The sequence below is a fragment of the Notamacropus eugenii genome, chromosome 1 (genome assembly GCF_028372415.1).
Source record: "Notamacropus eugenii isolate mMacEug1 chromosome 1, mMacEug1.pri_v2, whole genome shotgun sequence".
NCBI lineage: Eukaryota > Metazoa > Chordata > Mammalia > Diprotodontia > Macropodidae > Notamacropus > Notamacropus eugenii.
In genome coordinates this window covers 620,819,291-620,845,020 of record NC_092872.1, presented here as the reverse complement: position 1 = coordinate 620,845,020, position 25,730 = coordinate 620,819,291, and the positions used below count along the sequence as shown (strand labels likewise).

Here is a 25,730-nt window from a genome sequence, read left to right as displayed (position 1 = left end):
CACACTACTGGTATGAGAAGCAGCATTTGAAACCAGGTCATTACACTGCTTATCTAGTGTCCTTTCCATTGGACTATGCTGCTTTCAATATTATTTTATATAGTACTTTCCCAACATTTTGGAGATGCTGGGAACAGACACATGGGCTAAGAAGAATACTTTTATTGGCTTGAGCACTTACACTGAAACATAAGAAATCGTTTGATGAGTCATTCTAACCCCATAACCCATACCTCCACCCCTACTTGTGCAAGCATGCTAGACACAGTGTACCAAAACAGGTGTTAGTTTAAGTGAATACACACACACACACACACACACACACACACACACACACACACACACACACACACACACACACCCCTCTTTTAGGTATTATGCAAACAGTCAGATCACAGTAGTCCAAAGTCCCACACTGTCGCTTACATTACACATTGTCACTTAAGTGAGTCCATGGGGGTAGATTTGGGACTTAAAACATAAATCACATGGAGGGGGATAGGGGAAGAACCATACATTACTAACTGTGAGTACTTACTCTCATTTTCTCTTTCTGGGCTTTTGTTTTCCCATCTGTAAAATGAAGGATTTGGACTAGATGGTCTCTAAGGTTCTTTTTAGCTTGAAAAGTCTAAGAATAAATAATTGTTTGGAAGTGAGTACATTATACCAATTATTCTCTACTTTCCTACCATTAGGCACTCAATAGAATTAAGACAGTTATGGGCAGCTAGATAGCATGATGGATAGAGTGCTGGGCTTGGAGTATGAAAAACTCCTCTTCCCATGTTCAAATTCAGCCTCAGATACTTACTAGGTATGTGATGCTGGGCAAGTCACTTAACCCTATTTGCCTCAGTTTCCTCAACTGTAAAATGAGCTAGAGAAGGAAAAGGCAAAGTACTCTAGCATTTTTGCTAATAAAACCCCAAATGGGGTCACAAAGAGTTGGACAAGACTGAATAACAACTGAAGGACAGAATTAATACAGCTTATGTAGGAGACTCAAGAGCTGTCTATGTTCAAAGAACCCAAGGGCACCTTTTCTCATCTTCCTGCTAAAAGGAGTATATATATATATATATATATATATATATATATATATATATATATATTAAATTAAATTTATTTATTTAACTTTTAACATTCATTTTCACAAAATTTTGGGTTACTAATTTTCTCCCCTTTTATCCCCTCCCCCCCAAACACCAAGCATTCTAATTGCCCCTATGACCAATCTGCTCTCTCTTCTATCATCCCTCTCTGCCCTTATCTCCGTCTTCTCTTTTGTCCTGTAGGGCCAGATAGCTTTCTATACCCCTTTACCTGTTTTTCTTATTTCCTAGTGGCAAGAACATTACTCGACAGTTGATCCTAACACTTTGAGTTCCACCTTCTTTACCTCCCTCCCTCTCCACCCCTTCCCTTTGGAAGGCAAGCAATTCAATATAGGCCAAATCTGTGTAGTTTTGCAAATGACTTCCATAATAGTGGTGTTGTATAGGACTAACTATATTTCCCTCCATCCTATCCTGTCCCCCATTACTTCTATTCTCTTTTAATCCTATCCCTCCCCATGAGTGTCGACCTCGAATTGCACTCTCCTCCCCATGCCCTCCCTTCTATCATCCCCCACCCCACCCCGCTTGTCCCCTTATCCCCCACTTTCCTGTATCGTGAGATAGGTTTTCCTACCAAAATGAGTGTGCATTTTATTCTTTCCTTTAGTGGAATGTGATGAGAGTAGACTTCATGTTTTTCTCTCACCTCCCCTCTTTATCCCTCCACTAACGAGTCTTTTGCTTGCCTCTTTTATGGGGGATAATTTGCCCCATTCAATTTCTCCCTTTCTCCTCCCAATATATTTCTCTCTCACTGCTTGATTTCATTTTTTTTTTTAAGATATGATCCCATCCTCTTCAATTCACTCTGTGCACTCTGTCCCTATGTATGTGTGCGTGTGTGCATGTGTGTGTGTGTGTAATCCCACCCAGTACCCAGATACTGAAATGTTTCAAGAGTTACAAATATTGTCTTTCCATGTAGGAATGTAAACAGTTCAGCTTTAGTAAGTCCCTTATGACTTCTCTTTGCTGTTCACCTTTTCATGCTTCTCTTCATTCTTGTGTTTGAAAGTCAAATTTTCTTTTCAGCTCTGGTCTTTTCATCAAGAAAATTTGAAAATCCTCTATTTCATTGAAAGACCAATTTTTCCCCTGAAGTATTCAGTTTTGCTGGGTAGGTGATTCTTGGTTTTAGTCCTAGTTCCTTTGACTTCTGGAATATCCTATTCCATGCCCTTCTATCCCTTAATGTAGAGGCTGCTAGATCTTGTGTTATCCTGATTGTATTTCCACAATACTTGAATTGTTTCTTTCTAGCTGCTTGCAATATTTTCTCCTTGACCTGGGAACTCTGGAATTCGGCCACAATGTTCCTAGGAGTTTCTCTTTTTGGATCTCTTTCAGGCAGTGTTCTGTGGATTCCCTGAATATTTATTTTGCCCTCTGGTTCTAGAATCTCAGGGCAGTTTTCCTTGATAATTTCATGAAAGATGATGTCTAGGCTCTTCTTTTGATCATGGCTTTCAGGTAGTCCCATAATTTTTAAATTGTCTCTCCTGGATCTATTTTCCAGGTCAGTTGTTTTTCCCATGAGATATTTCACATTATCTTCCATTTTTTCATTCTTTTGGTTTTGTTTTGTGATTTCTTGGTTTCTCATAAAGTCATTAGCCTCCATCTGTGCCATTTTAATTTTGAAAGACCTATTTTCTTCAGTGAGCTTTTGAATTTCCTTTTCCATTTGGCTAATTCTGCTTTTGAGAGCATTCTTCTCCTCATTGGCTTTTTGAACCTCTTTTGCCAATTGAGTTAGGCTAGTTTTCAAGGTGTTAATTTCTTCAACATTTTTTTGGGTCTCCTTTAGCAGGGAGCTGATCTGCTTTTCATGCTTTTCTTTCATCTCTCTCATTTCTCTTCCCAGTTTTTCCTCCACCTCTCTAACTTGATTTTCAAAATTCTTTTTGAGCTCTTCCATGGCCTGAGCGCATTGGGTGGGCTGGGACACAGAAGCCTTGATTTCTGTGTCTTTGCCTGATGGTAAGCATTGTTCTTCCTCATCAGAAAGGAAGGGAGGAAATGCCTGTTCGCCAAGAAAGTAACCTTCTATGGTCTTATTTCTTTTCCCTTTTCTGGGCATTTTCCCAGCCAGTGACTTGACCTCTGAATATTCTCCTCACACCCACCTCGCCTCCTGATCCTCCCAGCCAGGGTTTGGGGTCTGAGATTCAAATGCTGCTTCTAGCCTTAGGGCTTTTGGCGGGGGCAGGGCCGCCTCTCAGGCTCAGTTCCCTCAGGGGTTTATGCACAGACCTTCCACAATGGATCCAGGCTCCCACCCGCTTGGGGAGCCCTGGTCTGCAGCCGCCTCTCAGCTTCTACCTCCCGGGGGGGCCTGAATTATGGGGGCACCCCACTCCCCTCTCGACCCGCCAAAGAGACTCTCTCACCGACCCCCGTCACCTGTGGGCGGAGGGACTTGTGCGGCCACTGGAGATCCTGTCCCTGAAGCCTGCTTGGGTCTGTTTCTCTTGGTGCTGTGGCTGCAGCAGGTCTGGGCTGGGCTGGGCTCCGCATCTGCAGCGCGACGGACCTTTTGCAGAGGTTTGCAGGTCCCTCTGTGGGTGGAGGGACCCGTGTGGCTGCTGGAGATCCCGTCCCCGAAGCCCGCTCGGATCTTTTCCTCTTGGTGCTGCGGCCGCTACAGGGCTGCCCTCAGCTCCCAGTCCCGGTGCCCAGTCCATAGCGCGAAGGACCCCCTGCGAGAGGTTTGCAGGTCTCTCCAGAACAGAAATCTCCCTCGCTCCAATGTTTCGTGGCCTCTGAGTGCAGAATTCACCGTGAGTTACTTCCTTGTAGCCGTTCTATGTGTTGTGGGTTCGGAGCAAGTGTATGTGCGTCTTTCTACTCCGCCATCTTGGCTCCGCCCTCAAGGAGTTATATTTTTAAATGTTGATGGTCATATAGGCCCTTGAAGAGTCATTATGTAATTGATTTTACCCTCTGTTATCTGTACACTCTTCAATCTAATTCAACGCAATTTAATCCAATTCAACAAGCATTTATTAAGGTAGTGCCCAAGGTGACACTTTGTTTACATCATCAGGTGAAGGGAGTATGGTGACAGATGCATTAGATTTGGATTCAGATGACCTGGGATTCAAGCTGGACTTTACCATGTGCTATGACCTCCATGGCCCCTTCTAGTTCTAAATCTCTGATCCAATGACTTAAGGCATCTTAGGCTGTCTACACTGCTACCATGCAAAGGTATCACACTTCTCCAATATTCTCCAGTGTAACCAAGACAAAGGAGAGGGAAAGACCAATGAGAATACTTCCCCAGGATGTTCCAGAACACCCAGCCAATGAATGATATATACCTATGTACTGATACATACCTAGATTGAGTCTTACGTCTATATCGCTGGAAACAACTTTTGAGTCCAGCTTCCTCAATCCATAGGTAAACCAGAGCCAGAATTAGAACCCAGGCCTCCTGGAGACCTGAAATAAGCTGGTAATAACTTTAATTTCTATTGTGCTTGCAGCCTTACTAACAGCTTTCCTCATAGCCCTGTGAGATAGGCAAACCAAGTATTATTTTCACTTTTTGACAGATATAAAATTGAGTCTCAAAGAGGGAAAGGGAAGTCAATTTTCCCAGTCTCTCAGCTAGGAAGTATCAATACTGGGGCTTTGGCTCCAAACTCAGTGTTCTCTGCACCGCTCCATGGGGCCTCTCCATTTTGGAATCCTTCCTAAGACATAGCATGGGTGGCTCATGCCTTTACTTATTGTGTGAAATTTCCAGCTGATATTATTATTGGGAATGGGCAAATGTCCAGAGTCATACTCACTACTTCTCTCTTCCACTGTCCTTTCCTTTCTTCTTCCTTTCTTTGGGGCTTTGGAGATCTTCTTTTATTAAGTAGGACACATATGAATACACAAATCTAGACATGGTCTTTTCCAGCCCTAAGTCTATAATCTTCTAATTCTATAAGGAGAAAAAAGAATATAACTGAAAAGAAAGAAACTGATGCCATTCAGTCCTTTCTATGTGCTTTTGTTATGGGTATATGTCCTCCAAGTTCTTTAGGCCATTTCCTGGTGCTCAGCTATAGCCTTGTCCTTCTCTTAGGATTGTCAGTACCTATTGCCATTTAAGACTTTCAGAATGATATGGAGAGGGCTGAATGTGTTGAGTTTATATGTGTGTGTTTCTCCCACTCACCTTGGCAGCACCTGTGACCCAGAAAAAGGTCCCAGAGCCAAAAAGACTGTTTAAATTGCAGATAAGTAAGATTTTGTTCCAGAAACAGGGGTTCACAGTCACCATTCTCTTTGACTTTAATTGGGAGGTTTTTCATGTTGCTTTTGCTAACATTTTGAAAATGTCACAAGTTTCTGCTTTGTTCCGGAGACTAGTATAACTGTAATTTACTTAAAATCACTGGCGATTCATCTTGTCATGTGCGGCACTATTAGGGGCTCACTGAGATGGTGCAGAATTGATGGGAAGTGTTAGACGATTAATTCCCAATGAGATTCCAGAGTTCAGCATATACTCTTTGTGCAGCCTATTGGGAAATGAATAATATGTATATGTGAAAGCCAAGGAGTAGATGGCAAAAATGAAGTCATTGGCTTAGGATTCTACTGAAGCTAACTTTTTTCAGGTAACTGGCTATCATCTTTCTCATTACAATAAACATAATTCCATTGATTGTACCTTGAGGACTCTGGCACTCTGAAGATCAATCATCAACATTTATTAAGTACTTACTTTGTACAAGGCACTTTGCTAAGTGCTGTAGATACAAAAAGAGCCAAAAGATCATTAGGGAGCTTACAATCTAGTGAGGGAGACAATGGGCAAACACATCTACACAAAGTGAAGTTAAATAGAAAATAATTAAAAGAAAGAATGCATTAGAATTAAGAAAAATTAGAGAAAGCTTCCTGTAGAAGGTGGGATTTTAGGAAAGTGAGGGAAATCAGCAGTCAGAGCAGAGGAGGGAGAACACTGCAGACCCAGGGGACACCAGAACCTCTGTAGAAATATGTATTTAATGGCTGAATTTTAGGTAAAACTTCTTTCTAGGAAGAGATGAGGAGGGAATCACAGGGTAGGAGAGATACTTTGGCAGTCTCTATGAATTTCCAGACACTGCAATTGCATCAGTCATATTCTCATAGATCAAGCAGCAATATCTTGAATGAACAGAAAATTCATGATAATTCTTTGAAAGAACTAAGGATGCTTTGCCTGGATAAAAGAATATTTGGTTTGAGCTGGGGAAAATATAAAGGTTGTTTTCAACTGTTAGAAGACCAACTGGTTAAATTTGCAGAGGCATTTATAGCTTCAATATAAGGGGGTAAGGATCCTGTAACTCCACTTTTTTTTAAACAATTAAAATGATCTGAAAATGTAATGGGCTACCTCAGGGGGGAGTTAGTTTTCCAAGACTGGAGGTCCCCAGGCAAAAAATATATGATCAGTTTCTGGAGATGTTGATGAGGGGATTCTTGTTGATAAGCAATTGGTTTTGATGATCTCCATGGTCCTTTTAGGTTTGGACTCCTAAGATAATTTTAATGAGATACCACTAGAATAAAGCCTTTATTCAATTTCCTCAATAGAAAATGGGAATTATGATACCTATCATACCTGACTCATAGGTTGTTGTGAGGATTAAATATATGCCCTTGGGCAATTCACTAGCCTTCCATTAACCTTAGTTTGAAAATATTGAAAGGCCATTGTTTGTACTTACAGATAGCAGGGTATAATAGAGCAGGCTTTGGACTTGAAGTTAGGAAGACCTGAATTCAAATTCCACCTCAGACATATACTAATGACATAGGTCAAGTCACTTAACATTTTTATGACAGTTTCTTCATCTGTAAAATTCAGAGGTTGGACTTAATAGCCTCCAAGAATCTATGAACCTATACACTAGGACATCTCAATGGCCCCTTCTAGCTGTAACATTTTGAGTCAATTGGTTCCCTTAAACCCACTATTTGTAAAATGTAATTGGTTCTGCATCCTTGCAGACTAAGCCAGAGCAATCTATGGTAGCTCCTATCAAGCTAAAAATCCTCCTAATGTGGGTCAGATGATCCTGTCTCCACCACTTAGTACCAATACCATCTTGAACAAGTCACTTAACTTCTCTGAGTCTCTGTTTTCTTCTCATATAAAGAGGTTATATTAGATATCCTCAAAGGTCCCATCCAACTTTATGTCTATGAGCTTATGATGTTAAGAAAGGTATGTCTATCACCTTAATGGAACTGTAATTGGAAAGGAATGCCTGGGACTTCGCTCTGGGGAGACAAAAAACTTAATCTTAATATCTTAATATCTAATTAACACTAATTAGATATTAATAATAATAATTAATATGTTAATATTATCTTAAAACCTTAATAAATAGGTATAAAAGGAATCAACTAAGTGACCCTCCCCTTCAACTCTACTGGGATACCATAGTTGAACTCCTACTCAGTCATATTTCATTAGTCTCATCGTATTCCCTTTCCTATCAGTGGTCTCCACTGAAGTGGTCTCTTGGTCCAAGGTGTCCCGCACTATGAACCCAGTATCCTAGGGTCCCTGTTTCCTCTCCACTACGTGGTGTCCTGGGTTGTCTGCTCTCGTAGGATCTTGTATGCTGATGCCCAACTTCTTTCTCTGAGGTCTCCTCTGCCTACTCTCCAGTTGCTTGCTCTGTGTAAGTTTTGTGATATTTGCCATAGGCTCCTTCCTATGTTGCTACCTACGGCTCTGCCTCTGGGGACTAGGTAGAATAAGTGAGCAGAAGACTAACACTAGATGATTAGGCAGGAGAAGATAAATTATTTTGACTATAGCAACTTATGAATTATTATGAACTATTATGGTGTGAAAAAGTAGTGATCTACATCAGTAGAGGGAGCGCGCACAATGGGGAAATTGTAAATTGAGGAAGTATTGCCTTTGGGAAATAAGAGCCTGGAGAGAAGGAATCTGCTGTGGTGGGCAGCAAAGATTCTGACCACCAAAACAAAAACAAAAGCAAATCCTCCAACATTTAAATGATAAATTATACCTCATTTCCTTATAGGATCATTGATTTAAAGCTGAAAGGAATCTTAGACATAATCTAGTCCAGGCCCTTTGTTTTACAAACAAGGAATCTAAGGTCCAGAAAAACTAAATGACTTCTTCCAGGTTACATAGGCAAGTGATACAGTTGAGGTCTGAACTCAGCTGCTCTGATTCCAAATCCAAATGCGGCCTCAGTGCTTCATATAATCAGCTTTCATTCTGCATGTCCCTGAGAAAACCTCAGGGGCATCAAAAGAAGAATTACAGGTTGCTTATCTGGGAGAAGTTTCATTTCCAGTAGGTTGGCTTAGTCTGAGTTGTGGTGAAGAAAAATGACCTTTTGTATATTCTGGGTCACTGCATTGTTACTGGAAGGCAGGCAGGCAGAAAAGTAGGAAGGATAAAAAAGAAAGAGTAAAAGAAATGAAGGAAGAAAGGAAGGAAGAAAAAGGAAGAGGGAAAGTCAATTCTCTTGCTTTTCCATTTGCCTTTCTGGGTGGGAGGAGGGAGGGAGGTGTTTTGTTTTCTGAGTAAGCACATGGACGGCTCAACCTCGCCTTCTCTGATTCCATGAAATTTGGCCCCAGTTTAACATCTCCAGTTCCATCCAGAATTTCATCATCCAACATTTCACTGAGAACTTTGCTCTCCCTGGTAGAAGTTAATCCACAAATTAGCTAATGCTGTTTTCAGGAAAGTGCAGATTTGCTTGTGTAAAGTGGAGGCAGTAAGAGCTGGGTGGCCCATTTAAAACAACAAGAGTTTGGGGTGGCCACCATGGCTAGTGTTTGGACAACTGGAATGATCCTGAATTGTACATTGCTCCAATTGTCCTTGACCATCATATTCCACATGTCGAAAGTGTTTATCATTTCAGGAACTATTATAATAGGTTGGTGTCCCTGCCCTTCCAGCTTCAAGTCTCAACCAGTTCCAGTCCACCCTCCACTTATGTGTCAAAGTGACCTTCCTAAAGCATATATCTGACTGTATGACCTCCTGCCAAAGTCCCATTCAAATGAGCTCCACTATTAGCTCTAGTATCAAATGTAACCGCACACTCCTTTTTAGATGTTCAAACCCATCATAACCTGGTCTCTTCTTACCTTTCCATTCCTCTTATATTTTACACCTCTCCATCAGTGACATTGTCTTCCTTGCTGTTACTTAGACAGGACATTCTATCTTCCCATACCTGGAATTCTCTCCCTCCTATCTGCCTCCTGGCTTCCTTCCAAGTCCCAACTAAAATATTATCTTCATCAAGATGCCTTTTTAGCTTCCCCTTAATGCTGATGCTCTTTCTCTGTGATTATCCCCAATTTATCCTGCAGATACATATCTTGATTACACAAAGTTATTTGCATTTCATCTCCCCCGTTAAAGTATGAGATACTTGAGAGTAGAGGCTGTTTTTATTTGTGTTTGTTTGACTTTTACATCCCCGTGCTTAGCACCATCCCTTGAATGCAGTGGGCGCTTAATAAATGCTTGTTGGCTGACTGAATTCAAGAACAATCCCTACAGACTTAATTAAACTGCATAGCACTAATAAAGAATTATCCTGGGGACTATTATCCCCATTTTATTCATAACAAAATTCAGAGAAACAGAAATAAATGATTTGACTGAAACCACAAAAGACATTGCTGGTGACCCTTGATATATTGTAACTATCTGACATTCAATTGTTTTTTATGTAACAAAACGATTATTAAAAAATGAATGGGAAATCACAGAAGGTCAACAATGGAGGGGAACTGCAAATACTGGATGCTGAATGTCAAGAGCTGGAAGGGACTTTAGAACAAAGAACACAGAAAATCAGAACTAGAATGTAACCACACAAATACTGAGTATTTGAACTGCGGGATTGAAGAACGTAGAATGTGAGAGAGGAGATGTCTTACAACAGAAAAAGAAACAGAATTCTGATGTTGGAATGGATTTTAGAGATCTTACAACCAGCTCATTTTAATAAAGTAATAATATGAAATAAAATAAATAAAACATAAAGTAAGGTAAGATTATATAGGCTTTACTTAAGAAAAAATGGATTTAAAATTTAAGATGTTCTTAGGTTTGAACTTCATATCATATTTCTAACTTGAGCCGCTTCTGCAAGAATCAAACTGGTTACTTTTCTCTCTTTTCGCAAACAGTGTTTTAAAACTATAGTTATTATCAAACCTCTGGTAACTTTTGAGGCTTGCTGTCATGTAGTATGGGGAAGGAATGTCTAAATAACAATTTCTATGGGAAAGAATAGATTGAGAAAGTCAATATGAATCATTTTGATACAGCAATCTCATCAAATCTAATGTTAGGATACATTTACAGAAGCATAATGTCCATAAGGGGACAAGTGATCTTTCTACTCGACTCTACCTTGGTCAGAAACACGCAAGATTCCATATGAACACTAGTTAGAAGCACCGGCTATGTGTAAGATCCTGTACTACTCTTGAAGCTGGGAAGATTATGTAAGGGTAAGGGGTGGTGGAGGGAGAGATGAGGAGAAGGGTAGAACAGGTACACAAATAAGTGTGAAACAAATATCACAGCATCATAGATTTAGAGATGGAAGGGAACCTTAGTGATCTTCTAAGACAATCCTATCATTTTGTGGATGAGGAGACCGAGGCCCTGAGAAGCTGAACTATTTGTTAAGGGCAAAGGTAAGGAGAAAAGAGGAATCCAGTCAAAGTCCTCTAACAAAGTGGGAGAGGGAGGAGATAACTTTCAATTAAGGGGGAATCAGATAAGGCTTCATAGAAGACCTGGTACTCGTGATACACCATAAAAAAAGATAAGGATTACACCAGATGATGATGCAGAGGCATGAGGGTAGCAGGCTGAAATTAAGGAATATTCCTTTCTGCCTGCAAAGTACTAGGTATGTAGGTGCTGGGTGATTATTGACTGACTTGAATGGTTGGTGGTGATGTTACAGTGGGATTTCTTTTAAATATGGGTTGTATTAGATGGCTGATGAGGTCTCTACAAACTCTTGGAAGCTGTGATACTGTAATGCTTTCCTAGTCCCTCTCTCTACCTGATATACCTTCTTGATCCCTTTTTCTACATCACCTGTCTCTTTGGAACTTAAAATCAACATTTTTTAAAAACCTCATATCTGCCACAATTTATTAGACCTTTATCATCACCTCACCAGTTCTTTGTACAATCTTTCAGGTCAACTTAACCCAGAGATTCTTAACCCGGGGGGTCTATAAATTTAAATTTACACATATATAACATATATATATATACACACACATAATATATATGTATATGCATATGTATACATACACACATACATACACAATGTACATATGGATTATATGCATATGCACACATATATATTCATGCATACATACATATGCATATGTGTATTTAATAACTATTTAAATGCAATTTATTTCCTTTGCAATCCTATGTATTTTATTTCCTGCATTAAAAAAAATTATTCTAAGAAGGGATTCAGAGCTTCTTCACCAGCTGGCCAAAGGAGTCCATGACACAAAAAAAGGTTAAGGACCTCTGATCTAGGGTTCATAGTCTTGCTTCATACTTTTGGTCAGGGATTGAGTTGGGATTTGAGTTCAGAACCCCTGATCTAGATCATATCCAGTCTTCTGTGCAATCACATTGTCTTAGACTCTAACCCTTCCTTACTGATTACTCAGAGTTGATGAAACTGACCATTCAAAGCTTGCATTGTAGCCCCACAGTCTCTCCCTGTTTTCTTTCAAAGGAGAAGCTGACCTTCCCAGGTCCTCCACTTTCTCCTCTTCCCCACTAATAAATGAACAATACTCTGGGTATAAAAACAAAAAAAATAAAATAAAATAAAGCCGCCTCAGAATTGCTGGGAACGATTCCTGTATGTTTTGGCTTGGAAACAGAGGAATGGAAGCCATGACCTCTCAAGGTTGCCTTCAATCTTAGGACTTCATGAAAAAAGGAACAGTCTTTAAAAGCGATCCAGCTACCAGAGGTTACAGGAAGCCCAGAGAGCTTCCCAAGAGAGGCCACCCTGAACTCAACTGCCTGTTACATTGAACCTTATCCCACTGCATTCTTCTTTGGGGATTTGGGTCAGGGTGCACAGGTATTCCTTCTCTTTCAGAGTCAGTCAATGGGCAAGCAGTCCCCAATCTGGCACCTTCTTTAAATAATACCGGACTTTCATATTAATTCATTATAACCATTTATTACTTGCTGTGATATCAGCTCTGGGAAGACAGAAAATGTTCAGTCAGTTTGGAGTCTGACTGCCTATTTGTTCTGCATGACTTTTTCAAGTTTGAGCTCGGGGGTTCCCTGAAAGTAGTCATAATGACTTCTTGCCAGGAGCCCCAGGGGCACACAAGAGGCCCAGCTAGGCAGGTGCAAATTCCTTCACTTAACCTGGACCTTTTACATCACCTCAGGCATTTCAGCCTCGAAAAGTCCTGTGAGAAACTTGCTGAGCTGGTTCCCTGGATAATGTCCCAAGCTACTGGGTGCTAGGTTTCCACCTCTCACTCGGGATGCAGGTAGTAAACAAAGCACATCTTCCTCCCCTCTCCAGAGAGCTGCTTTCCACTCTGCAGGGGTACAGGAGCATGACTGGACTAAATAGGGAAGTCAGGGAACTGAGAGTTCTGAAGTGGCCTTAAGGTTATACAAATAGACAGCTCCAGATGAGCTGGAAATGGGAGAAACAGGCCTGCCTGAAGTTCTCTAGAGACAATGTTTTTCCTGGTGCTATGAGAACAACAAAGAAAGTCTTGAGTAAATGGAAAATTGTGTGGAGTGCATAGTAGACCTGTAGCAAGGACTTTTTGCTAGAGATATAGTGTGTTGGTGTATATATATATATGTAATGTGTATATATATATACATATATATATATACACATATACATATATATACACATTACATATATATATACATATATATGCATATATATGTCACCTAGGTGGTACAGTAGTTAGAGCATCAGTGCACGTGTCAGGAGGACCTGAGTTCAAATCTCACCTCAGACACTTGACATTCACTAGCTGTGTGATCTTGGGCAAGTCACTTAACCCCAACTGCCTCATCCTGGGTCATCTCCAGTCATCCTGATGAATATCTGGTCACTGGATTCAGATAACTCTGGAAGAGAAGTGAGGCTGGTGACCTGCACAGCCCTCCCTCACTCAAAACAAAGTCAAGTGCAAGTCATGTCATTATTTTTCTGATGGCATGGTCTTCTTAGGCAACGAAGGATGAAAACACACACTCTCCCTTCCACCCCTCCCCCAAATTTGATCCTCTCATTTTCAGTCTCATAAAGTCAGCTAATAAGACTGATTCTTTTTTTGCTGATTTTTAAAAGTTCTATTCCAGGGCACAAAATAATAATGTAACTATATATGTCCTACATGTGTGTCTTGGTAGGCTAATTCTCAAATACTTGATGCATTTTGCTATTAAATTCAAAGGTATTTGTCTTCCTATCTCTTTCTCTCCTGGTTTTATTAGGAATATTGGGGCCAGTGAATATTTCCCACACTTGGCCTGCCATCCATCTCCCACCACCAGGCAATTCTACAAGCTGTCTCCTTTCTATCTGAAATTCATCCCTATCACACATCCACTTTAAAATCTCTTATCTCCTCCAAGGTACTCCGAGCCACTTTTTATATTAGATCTTTCCTGATTTCTCTGAGTTGAGAGTGCTTCCCCCTTCCTAATTTAAGTACATTGAACATGTGGACTTTTTTTTTTTTTTGGCATTACCAGTACCTAGTGAGAGCTTTGTGCAAAGTATGAACTTAATAAATGTTTGCTGATTTGAATCAAATTGTATTTAAAGTTGGAAGGGATCTTAGAAATTATCCAGCCCAACTCTACTCATTTTATAGTTAAGGAAGCTGAGTTCTAGAGCGTTTAGTTAAGTCACTCTTCCAGAAGGCTACAGAAGGGGTAACAATGATATTATTGGAACCCTCTGACTTTAAATCTAGTGCTTTAATGTCCCTGTCTCTAACTACAATGTCCAAGGAACACGTAATACGTGTTTCCCTTACTGGGAAATTATTCAGCGAACTCTGATAAACCTGAGGAGAATTAGAGATCAAGCTAACTACCAAGAAGCATGAATGGTGTTGGGTGTGGTTCACTATCAAATGCTAAGTAGTTCAGTTTGACGTCTCTCTGGAACTTCTCTGGCTCTCCTCCACATCTCTTGGTAGTTAGATCTGAAGAGGCGTAACTATCAATTGTTCCAAGCTGTGTGTCATTGTGGGGAGAGGAGACTAAGGACTTCACTTGGGGAGCAATCATGACTCCTGGCAGCTTCCTGTTTTAGCTAATTACTCTTGCTGAGTTCACTTGTTTCTATATTTCTAGAAGAATGCAAGGAATATCAGTGTGCTCTAAGCTTCAGTACCTTGGGCAAAACCTCAACCACCTCAACCTAGTTATGGCTCTGTGGATTTGTTTCTCTGTTACTCCCTCTCCTTCTCCCCTTCCCCCAAATCTGATCCTCTCATTTTCAGTCTCATAAAGTCAGATAATAAGACTGATTCTTTTCTGCTGATTCTTATAAGTTCTATTCCAGGGCACAAAATCTTTCATTTCACAATCGGAGACAAGCTATAAAAGACAAATACCCTGGGAGAGTTATCAGACACAGAACAATAATTTCTCTGTATTAGAGAAATAGGCTATGACTCTTTACCTATTTCTCATAGAAGGAAACTGAGGCTGAGAGGTGAAGTAATTTGTCCAAGGTTGCATCGCTGGGAGGTGGTAAAGCTGGGATTTAAGCAATCTTATTTTAACCTAACAATTCTCAAAGTGTGGTCTTCAGACCCCTGGAGGTCCTCAAAACCTTTTCAGGGGGTTCATGAGAGCAATTTTTCACAATTACTAAGACATTATTTGCATCTTAAAATTCTCCTCCCTCTTTCAACTATATATTTGTTTGAAACTGAATTTTCTTCATATATACTTCAACAAAATAGCATATTGCAACAGATTGAACGCAGAAACAGCTATGAGAATTCAGCTGTCTTCTATTGACAGACATTAAAGAGATTTGCAAAAATATGTAAAACATTGCCACTCTTTTCATTAATTTATTTTCTGTTTTGAAAGATATATTTTTCATAAAAATAAATTATTTATGTTAACACAGAATGGTTTAATTATTGTTATTTTAAAATGAATTAGTAAGCATCTTTAAATTTTATCAGTTTTAATTTCTAACACAACAAATACCAATGGATAAAATCCACATAAACAAACATTCTTTGGGGAGCCTCAGTAACTTTGAAGAGTATAAAGGGATTTCCAGTAATGTTTAAGATTACAAAGGGGCCCTGAGACCCGAGTTTGAGAATCATAGCTCTAAGCTATCGACTTTTCCTCTTACTTGTTGGAGAAGACTCAAGATATCATAGGCAAACCCTCAGGCAATTCTCTTCTCTGTTCCAGTAAACCTCCCATCATCCTCTCCTATTATTTTCTCCCTCTAGCCTCAGAGTATGAGGTAATCATCCACCTTGCCAAAGCTAACCCCTTCACCTGTTTTTCCTATCTCCCACTTTTTCTGCATCTTAGCTTCACCAATTCTCACCCTCTGTCTTATATTATGAATTCCTCTGTCATTACTGTTTCTTTTCCCTAAGACTACAAACATGCTCACATCTATACCATCCCACAAATCCTTAGATTTTAACTCCTCACAAACCCATCTCATAACTTTGTTGTTATATCTGATATGTCCTTGTTTTTTACAATTCAATAATATTTTATTTTTGGATTCAGATTCTTTCTCTCCTTCCACCCAGTGAGAAGGCAAAATCCATAAGAAACATAACATCACACAAAATTGTCACAAGGGAGAAAGAGAGATGGAAAAAGATATGCTTCAATCTTTACTCTGATTCCATCATCTCTTTATGTGAAGGCTGTATGTTTTATCATGAATCCTTTGGAACTGTGGTGCATCAATGTATTGATCAGAGTTACTAAGTCTTTCACAGCTGATTATCATTACGATATTTGTAAAATTTTCTCCTGTTTCTGCTCACTTCACTTTATACCAGTTCATATAAGTCTTCTCAGGTCTTTCTGAAACCATCCTGCTGATCATTTTTTATAGTATAATAGTATAGCATTACAATCATATATCACAACTTGGTCAGTCATTCCCCAATTGATGGGCATCCCCTCAATTTCCAATTCTTTGCCACCACAGAAGAGGACATTGTCTGAGAATCAGTGTGAATGTGAAAATGCCAAGATGGAAATGAAGACAAAAATATCTTAAAGGACTAGAAAGGAGACTTTCAGTCATTTTTTCTAGTCATGTACAATTCTATGTGATCCCATTTGGGGTTTTCTTGGCAGAGATATGTGGATGGTTTTCCATTTCCTTTTCAAGCTCATTTGATAGATGAGGAAACTGAGGCAAATCAAGTTAAGTGATTTGCCCAGAGTCACATGGCTAGTACTGTGTCTGAGGCCAGATTTGAACTGGGAAAGATGAGTCTTCCTAACTCCAGCCTGGTCATCTGTCTACTGTGCCACCTAGCTGTCCTAGAAGGGAGACTCCTACATCCAAACTATTTCTCTCTGGAGTCTATAGAAAATTTTTCTGATGCAATGGAAAGAACTCTGGAATTAGAGTCAATGGATCTGTATTAAAATCTTAGCTTTGCAAAATACGCCTATATGGCCACTCTGGATTTGTTCCTTGGATTTTTAGAATGAAGGAGGTTGAAGGAGATCACTTCTAATGTCCCATTCAGCTGTAAATTTATTACCTAAATGCAAGGGGGTGGAGATTTGGTCCTTTCTCCCTCCCCAGGGTTATAGAATTGAATTGAATTATGCAAACAAGAGTCAAACTTTAAGATGGGAGCAATAAAATACTGTTGTGAGATACTCCTTAAAGCATGTGATTGAAAATATCAAATGAACAAGTAAAGGATGGGGCTAGACCTTGCTAAAGAACAATTTGCATGAAAAAGATCTGAGTGTCCTAGTGGATGGTAAACTCAATATGTTGGACATATGTGATGGCATGGCAGCCAAGAAAACTGTAATTTTCAGATGGTGGAAAATCTGATCCTGTGATTTCATTATTTGTAAATATCTCTTGGTGTGGAAACTCCCTCCACCAATAAATTAGCTAGTCATCTGTACCTTTATATTATCTTAAAGAGTATCCTCAAGTACAAAGAAGATAAGACCTTTCAGGTGGTGGGTTTCAGATACTGAGAGGAATGATTATTAATAATCAATGATTTGGGGAGATTCAGATTTTCCCCCTTTTTCTTTTATCTTCATTTCAAGACCTAAGTCTATAAATGTTGAGCTAGCCTTCTCCTCTAGCCAAACCCCACCTCAATGGGGCAGGTATTGTGTTTTATTCAGGTTTGGGTGGGGATAAATTCTTTGAAAAGATTGCCCAAGGGTGGGGCTAGCTTAGAAGTAAAAGTCAAAGTTCAGGTCCAGCCTCTCATGGTAATATTCATTCTCTCATTTATTGCTAGTCTATATGAGAACACTCCTTTTCCAGAAGGACATATAAGCCTTGAGCTGCTGCCATGATGGTCTTTGGTCTAAGAGAGAGATGACCAAATAAAATTAACATTCTGGCATTATTAATAAAATGATTAAATTACCTAGAAATTATGTCTCTTGAACTTTTTAAATATCACAATGCCAAATTTGAACCTAGGTGTTCCTGGCATCTCTCTACTACAATGTGAAATGTAATCTCTCAGACTTCATCAGAAGATGGATAATGTACACAAGTGGTCACATTGTATTCTTTTATGGTCAGGCCACATTTGGACTATCAAGTTCTGTTCTGGGCACCAGCCTTCAGGAGGGACATCGACAAGCTAGAACACTTCCAGAGGAAGGTGGTCCCAATGGTAAGCAGTCTTTGAAGTAAGGTCATCCAAGGATCATTTAAAAGAACCAAGGCTGTCTGGACAGAAGAAGAAAAGGCATGCTAGATGTCTTCAGTTATCTGAAAGGTGATCCTGTGGAAGGAGGGTTAGGCTTTGTTCTCTTTTGCCTTGGAACACAGAACTAGGATGAATGAAGACTATTGCATAAAGAGAGAGTTCAGTTTGAGATAAATAAAAACTTTAAAAAATCTCAACTGTCCAAAAGTGAAATGGGCTGCCTTCTAAGGTAGCACAATACAATGGAAAAAAGACTCTACTACAGTAGAGTCAGAAGACTGTGTTCAAATCCAACATTTGTCATTTACTATCCGTATGACCTTGGGCAAGTCATTTTAAGTCTTTGGTCCTCAGTTTCCTTATCTGTAAAACAAAGGGATTGGACTAAATGTGCTCTAAGGCTCCTTCCACTTCTAAGCCCTTATTAGGTAATGAGTTCCCCATTATTAGGCATCATCATGCTGAGGATACATAACCATTATTGTGGGAGCTCGTTCAGGTAGGTTTTGGACAAGAAGAGTCCTGTGATTTCTAACCGCTCTTGGATACTGGCACTCTTGGTAGCCTGTCTGCAGTTTTGCCTGGCCTCCCACACCGAGAAGCCCTGAATTATACTAGCTTCAGAATTACCAAAGGGAATCTATCATTGGGTGGGTGGGAAAGTGGGGGAGTTGGTTTGTAAAGCCATTTCTACTTTAATTTTAGATTACAGAATCACATTATACTATAAATACATGTAAATATCTCATGTTCATTTCCTGAGAAAAACATGTTAGTTTATGCTCACAACTGTTTTCTTTTTAAAGAAGCTGTAAATGCCAGGGGCTTGATATCTGAATCCTTAAAAATCTGACTAGCTAATTAAAATTTTTTTTAAAAAAAGGAACAGTTTATCTTTAGTTCTTTTTAAGGAAACATTCAAATATAGACTGTTTAAACAAAAGACAGCTGGTTCATTTCAAAGGCAAAAAAACATCACTAACAAAGAAGCTCTATTTGAAAATTGATCAGAGATGTCATTTTCTGAAAGGAAAGAAATTGATTTTTAGAACTTCATTCCCTATTTCGGAGGGAGGGTTTGTGATAACCTTCATTATCTGAGGATCTGAACTGGTTGAAAACATATCTAGGTTTTGTTCTGGGATTGAGAAACTGGTACTAACATCCATCTTCCTAAATATAAATGGTGACCTTTGTTACAAGTTATAAAATTATAAAAGACAAAGGTTCTGGGTTCCAACCAAAAGACTGAAGGGAAAATAAATCTATTCATAAATGAGAAGTGATATGGGATTCAGAACAATTATTCATCTTAGTTTATGATAACAATAATAATGTTGATCTTCTAAATACTTACAGGACCTCTAGGAAGCACAATGGATAGAGCTGTGGGCTTGGAATCATGAAAACTCATCTTCCTGAGTTCAAATCCAACTTCAGACATTTAATAGCTATGTAACCCTGAGTAAGTCCCTTCACCCTGTTTACCTCAGCTTCTTCATCTGTAAAATGAACTTGAGAAGGAAATGACAAACTACTCTAGTGTCTTCACTAAGAAAGTTCCAAATGGCGTCACAAAGAGTCAGACATGACTGAAAAACTACTGAGTAGCAACAACTTGATTCCATGGCTAGTGTTATACAGCACAAACTTGGTATCTTTATGAACGAATATTGACAGTCTCATGTACTATAAACAGAAACTCTAAAATACCCTTCAGAATTCAGCAAAAAACTGTAAAAAACTAGAGAATCACCACAGAGAAAATGTTGTCTGCAATTACCCAGACACAACATCAATGCTACCCTCACCCTAGGTGACATTTGCGAAAACCTTTTTTAGTAGATGTTGCCATATTAAATACTCACAACTTCCAGTCTGTTTAGAGTAGAAAAACTCTCAAAATATAGAGAACCAGACGAAAAAATCCAAGCCATTTGAGAGCTAGAAGAAGCAATTATCATCCCTATCATCCTTTCTGCTACTAGAGATATCCCAAAGATGTTTTTAGTGAGTCTATAAAGAGTGAACTTACACCTTGATTTTTAAATTCAATTCCAAAAAGAGTTTATTTAATCCACCATCATAATAGTCAGTCAAAATTAAAAATTGAAAAATAGGAGGTGACTTGTTTCGGGGTAATTTCTCTCTGAAATCTATCTATATCTATATGAAATGAATCATATCTATAATGAAATGAATGAGAATTATAATAATAATGGTGATAATTTAGATTTATGAAATTCTTAATTTAAGCTATGTCCAAACATAATCTCCATAAAGTCAAGCAAAGTCCATATCATCTTCAGACTTTCTGTCAGTCTCAGCATCTATTACAACATTCTTGACACAATACTTAATAACGTTTGCTCAACAAAAGAAGAAATATTCACATGGCTGCTACTCTAATAAAGTTTTTCATTATAATACAATAGTATTATGTCATCAATTGACTGCTAGAAATTTCCACTTTGATGTTCCATTTTTCAAGCTCAACGTATCCAAAATGGAGTATGTTATCTCTTCCTACCCTTCCCCACTCCCTTTCTACTTTCTGTGTTTCTGTTGAGAGAACCACCATCTTTCCAATTACCCAGATCTGAAACATTGGAGTCACAGTCATAGATCTTCAGTCTCCCTTCTCAAATCTGGTGTTTTATTGGCAAGGCCTCCCAATTTTTACCCCCAGATCATTCCACATGGCCACCACCATAATTCAGGTCCTTGTTAACTCTCACATGGACCATATAGCCACTTAATTGGTCCTCCTGCTTCTGCATTGTTTATGTTGTATTTATTCTTTCCATAATCAAGTCACATACAGAAATATTGTCTCTCCCCATAGAATATCATCTCCTTTGTGTAGAGACTCTTCATTTTGTCTCTGAGTTTTAGCTCCTACTATAGTGCCTGTCACAAAGTCATTGCTTCATAAATTCTAGCTTAATTGAACTGAATTAAATCCATCTGGATATTGTAATAATCTTCTGAAATAATACTGCACTACATGCTGGATTCAAAGTTTAGAGAAGACAAGGTCCCTGACCAAATAAGGCTTACGTTGACATATAGGATCAAGGAAACCTGAGAGAAATATGAAAGTTATCCAATTCAATCTTTTCATTTTACAGATGAGAAATTGAGGTCAAAGGAGAATGAGAAACTAAGTAACTTGACTAAAGTCACACAAGTAATAAAGAACAGTATCAGGATTTGAACTAGGACTTTTGATTCCAAATTCAGAACTCTGGTCATTAAACCCCACTGACTCCACACAGATTCAAATGTTACACACAGCTAATGTTGTTGATGCTGTTGCTGCTACTGCCAGTTTGTAAACTCTATAGAGGGTAGTTAAGTGGTGCGGTAGATAGAGCTCCAGATCTGGAGTCAAGCAGACCTTAGTTCATATATGGACTCAGAAACTTAGTAGCTATATGACCCTGGGCAAGTCACTTAACTCTGCTTATTTCAGTTCCTCATCTATAAAATGAGTTGGAGAAGGAAATGATGAACTACTCCAGTATCTCCACCAGGGAAACCTCAACTGGGGTCACGATGAAGAGTTGGACACAACTGAAACAACTGAAGAAAATAAACTTCGTACACTTGCTCGTCTTTCCAACCCATCATGCACACTTGAGTTTGGAGTCAAAGAATCGGGGTATATAGTCCATCTCTGTATGACTATTGGCAAGTTGCTTTTTCTCTCTGGGTTTTAATTTTCTTTTATGTAAAAAAGGTGGGTCAAATTAGATGCTCTCTAGAGTGCTTTTGAGCTCTAAAGTCTAAGATACAAACTTGCCTTCTTTATGAATATCACTCTTCTTCTCAAAATTCCCTATTCTTGGTTAAAGATGAAAATCTTTTAGTCTATTACTCAAGACCCTCCTTATTGAGATGCCATCTTACCTTCATTGACTTATCTCATACTACTGTGTCCCAGGTTGTCAACACTCATACCCAGACTGGACTATGAATCCAAAAGATATTGACAGGCTAGAAAATTAGATTGAAAATAATTAGATTTAATTCAATAAAAATAAATGCAAATTCTTAACCTTGGGCTCAAAAAATCAACTTTATATACAAGATAAGTACCATGGTTAGACAGTGGTTTGTCTGAACAAGATCTGGGGTTTGAAAAGACTATGTATTCAACTTGAGTCAATAACATGATATGGCAACACTCCGCTTCCCCTTCTATCTTACCCCAACACTAATGAATTCCTAGGCAGCATAAAGACATAGCTTTTAGGAATAAGGTAGTTATAGTACCATTGTACACTGCTCAGGTCAGAGTATTTTGTTCAGTTCTGGTACTACAGCTTAGAAAGGGAACTGATAAACTGGTGAATGTCTGGAGGAAGGGAACCAGCATGGTGATGGGTCTTGGTTCATTACATATAAGGAATGATTGAAAGAATTGAGGATGTTTATACTAGAGAAATGAAAACTTAGAATGAACATGATAGCTGTTTTCAAATATTCAAAGAATTGTCCTTTGGAAGAGAGATCAAACTTGTTTTGCTTGGCCCTAGGGGGAAGAATCAGTAGGAAAAAAAAGAAACAACAACAACAAAAAAAGACACTACCAATTAGAGATATTTAAAAATAGACTAGATCATAGTGAGTGATCTTTTTTCAAAGGACTTTAAATAGAATAGAATGACTATTTATTGAGTATGTTGTAGTGGGCATATTTTGAGGGACTGGGCTAGACTAGAAGGCCAATGAAGTTCAACTGCTTATCCTTTAAAGTTCAACTTAGATACCATCTTCTTCAGGCAGCCTTCCCTGATCTCCCTAATTGATTATAAGATCAACTTTCAAACTTCATGTGACACCTTCTTTGTAAATCTCTTATGTACTGATCATGACATTATTTCATACCACCTATCACTTGTGTATGTTTTGTTTCCCACTATTTGCCTCCTCTCTGAGCCTAGTACAGTGTTATACACCTAAGAGATCTTTAATAAATATTTCAAAATTGTAGTTAAATTGGATTATAGTCCTTAAACACATCAAATACATTGTCTTGTTTTATGCATATGACAACTTGGTAAGATAAAACCATGCATGTATAATTATGTCCTTTTTAGAGAACAAAAACTGGGTCTCATAAAAGTTAATGACTTGTTCACAGTCACACAGTGAGCAAAAAATGGAGCCAGGATGCAACTGTACATCTTTAGATTCCATGAAACAACCATAGAAATTTGGCAATTTAGGTCAAGTCTTGGAACATGGGGATAGTTTGCTGCCAAATGATCATATCTTTAGAATTTGAAAGAACTTTGTTCAAGTTCAACTTCCTCATTTACAGATGAGGAAACTGAGGTCCAGAGAAAGTCACCCAAATTGGAATTTTGAACTCAAGTCCTTTCATTTCAATTCAAACATACTTTTCACCATACCATAATTCCTTTGCTATACATGTTTTAGATGGCAGAGGGCAGACCACTAAAAAGAGACCTTGAAGTTTGTCTTACTTGGTGCCTGATGGCAGAAAAAGGAGTCAGAGATAACAAGGAGGCAAATTTATTCTGAGGGAAGGAAGAATGACCCGACGATGAGTGATATTCAAAAGAGGAATGGGGTGCTTTGGGAGAAAGTAAGTTTCTCCTCAGTAGGGGTCTTTAAACAAACACTGGATGATGCCTTTCATGATATGTTGTAGTGGGAGTATAGGACCACATTCTGAGAGCTGAAATGGAATTTAGGGGTCATCTATTCCAATGGCTCTATTGTACAGGGAGAGGATTTCTTGTTCTGTGCAGTGTGGACTAGATGACTCTGAGCTTCTGTGACATATTCCTGGTGACAAACAGCGACAACAAAAACAATAAAGAGAACAGACATTAGCTCAGATGTCTAGGAGATAAAAAGAAGGGCAAGTGGATAGACGGATGACTGAATGAAGAAGCAATTATTAAGTGTAATCATGGGTAGCTAAGTGGCACAGGGAACAGAATGCCAGTCCTGTAGTCAGGAAGACCTGAGTTCAAATGTGACCTCAGACACTTCCTAGCTGTGTGACCCTAAGCAAGTCACTTAACCCTATTTGCCTTAGTTTCCTCATTTTAAAATGAGCTGGAGAAGAAAATGGCAAAACACTGTGGTAGCTTTGCCAAGAAAATTCCAAATGGAATCATAAACAGTAAAATAAATGACTGAAACAGCCAAACAACACTAAAATTCAGAATTGTCTAACTCTTTGTATTTCATCCTTAGCTCCCAGTACAGTGTCTGGCACATAGGCACTTAATCATTGCTTATTGGTTGATAGTTTATTAGATGTTATGCATTAGAGATACAAATACAAAAAATTTGACTCCCCTGTCCTCAGGGAATTTATGTTCTAGTGGGAGAGACAACATACACAGGAGTTATGGCCAGCAAAGATAGCTTTGGTCTGTGATGACACAGGGGTGCTGAATACCAGAGGGTAGTCAATGGACACATGCCCTTTCCAAAAAACAATGGTACAGTTAATTTCACTTTTGTTTCCAGAACTAAAAGTGTGTGAAAAATAGAGTGGAGGTGAGAAGAACTAACCAAATAACAATGCCACAGGAGGACCATGAATAGGCGACATATGAAGTTAAATTTTAGAATATAACTATTAGCCCAGCTCCAGACCTTGCAAGTGATCTCACCCCAAAGGAATACTGACCATGATGCCAATTAAACTGGTCATTCATTTCATACCTGGGCAATCAATTGTAAATCTTCTAAAATCCTATCTTTGTTTTCTCTCCTTACCACAGAAAACTACCAAATTCTATCCTATATTTTTTGGATTCTAATTAATTCTATTTATTTTCAGTGTTCTGCAATCACTACCATATAACTTAGAGTATTATTTTCTCCCTCTCCCCCTACCTCCTCCCTCCCTCCCCAAGATGGCATACAATTTTATATAGGTTCTACACATGCATTCCTATTAAATACATTTTCACTATAGCTATGCTGTGTAGAAGAATTAAAATGAATGGGAGAAATCATATAACAAACCAAAACATAATACACACACACACACACACACACACTCACACACACACACACAAAATGACCTGCTACATTCTGCGATTGAATTCTTTCTCTGGATGTGGAAGGCATTTTCCTTTAGAAGACCTTTGGGAATTTTTTTTAAGTCCTTGCATTGCTACAAAATTGCAAGTCTACCAGAAAAAACTCTCACACATTGTGGTCATTGCTGTGTACAAAGTTCTCCTGGTTCTGCTCCTTTTGCTCAGCATCAGATCATATAAGTCTTTCAGACCTCTCTGAAGTCTCCTTATTTATCATTTCTTATAGCACAGTAGTATTCCATAACATTCATATACCATAATTTATTCAGCCATTCTCCAATTAATGGGCATCCCCTTGATTTCCAGTTTTTGGCCACTACAAAGAGTGCTGCTATAAATATTTTTGTACATGTGAGACCTTTTCCCATTTTTATGATGTTTTGGGGATACAGTCCTAGAAATGATATTGCTGGGTCAAAGGGTATGTATATTTTTGTAGCCCTTTGGGCATAGTTCCAAATTGCTCTCCAGAATGGTTGGATCAACTCACAGTTCCACCAACAATGTA

The 25,730-nt window shown here is 38.8% G+C and overlaps 1 long non-coding RNA gene across 1 annotated transcript; it reads left to right on the top strand.

Annotated features, from left to right (window-relative positions):
* The first annotated feature begins 440 nt into the window (after positions 1–440).
* On the top strand, positions 441–23,123 carry LOC140520801 (uncharacterized). Its single transcript, XR_011972647.1, has 3 exons — positions 441–526; positions 17,996–18,089; positions 19,485–23,123. It is a non-coding gene; the product is annotated as an uncharacterized lncRNA (long non-coding RNA).
* The last annotated feature ends 2,607 nt before the right edge of the window (positions 23,124–25,730 follow it).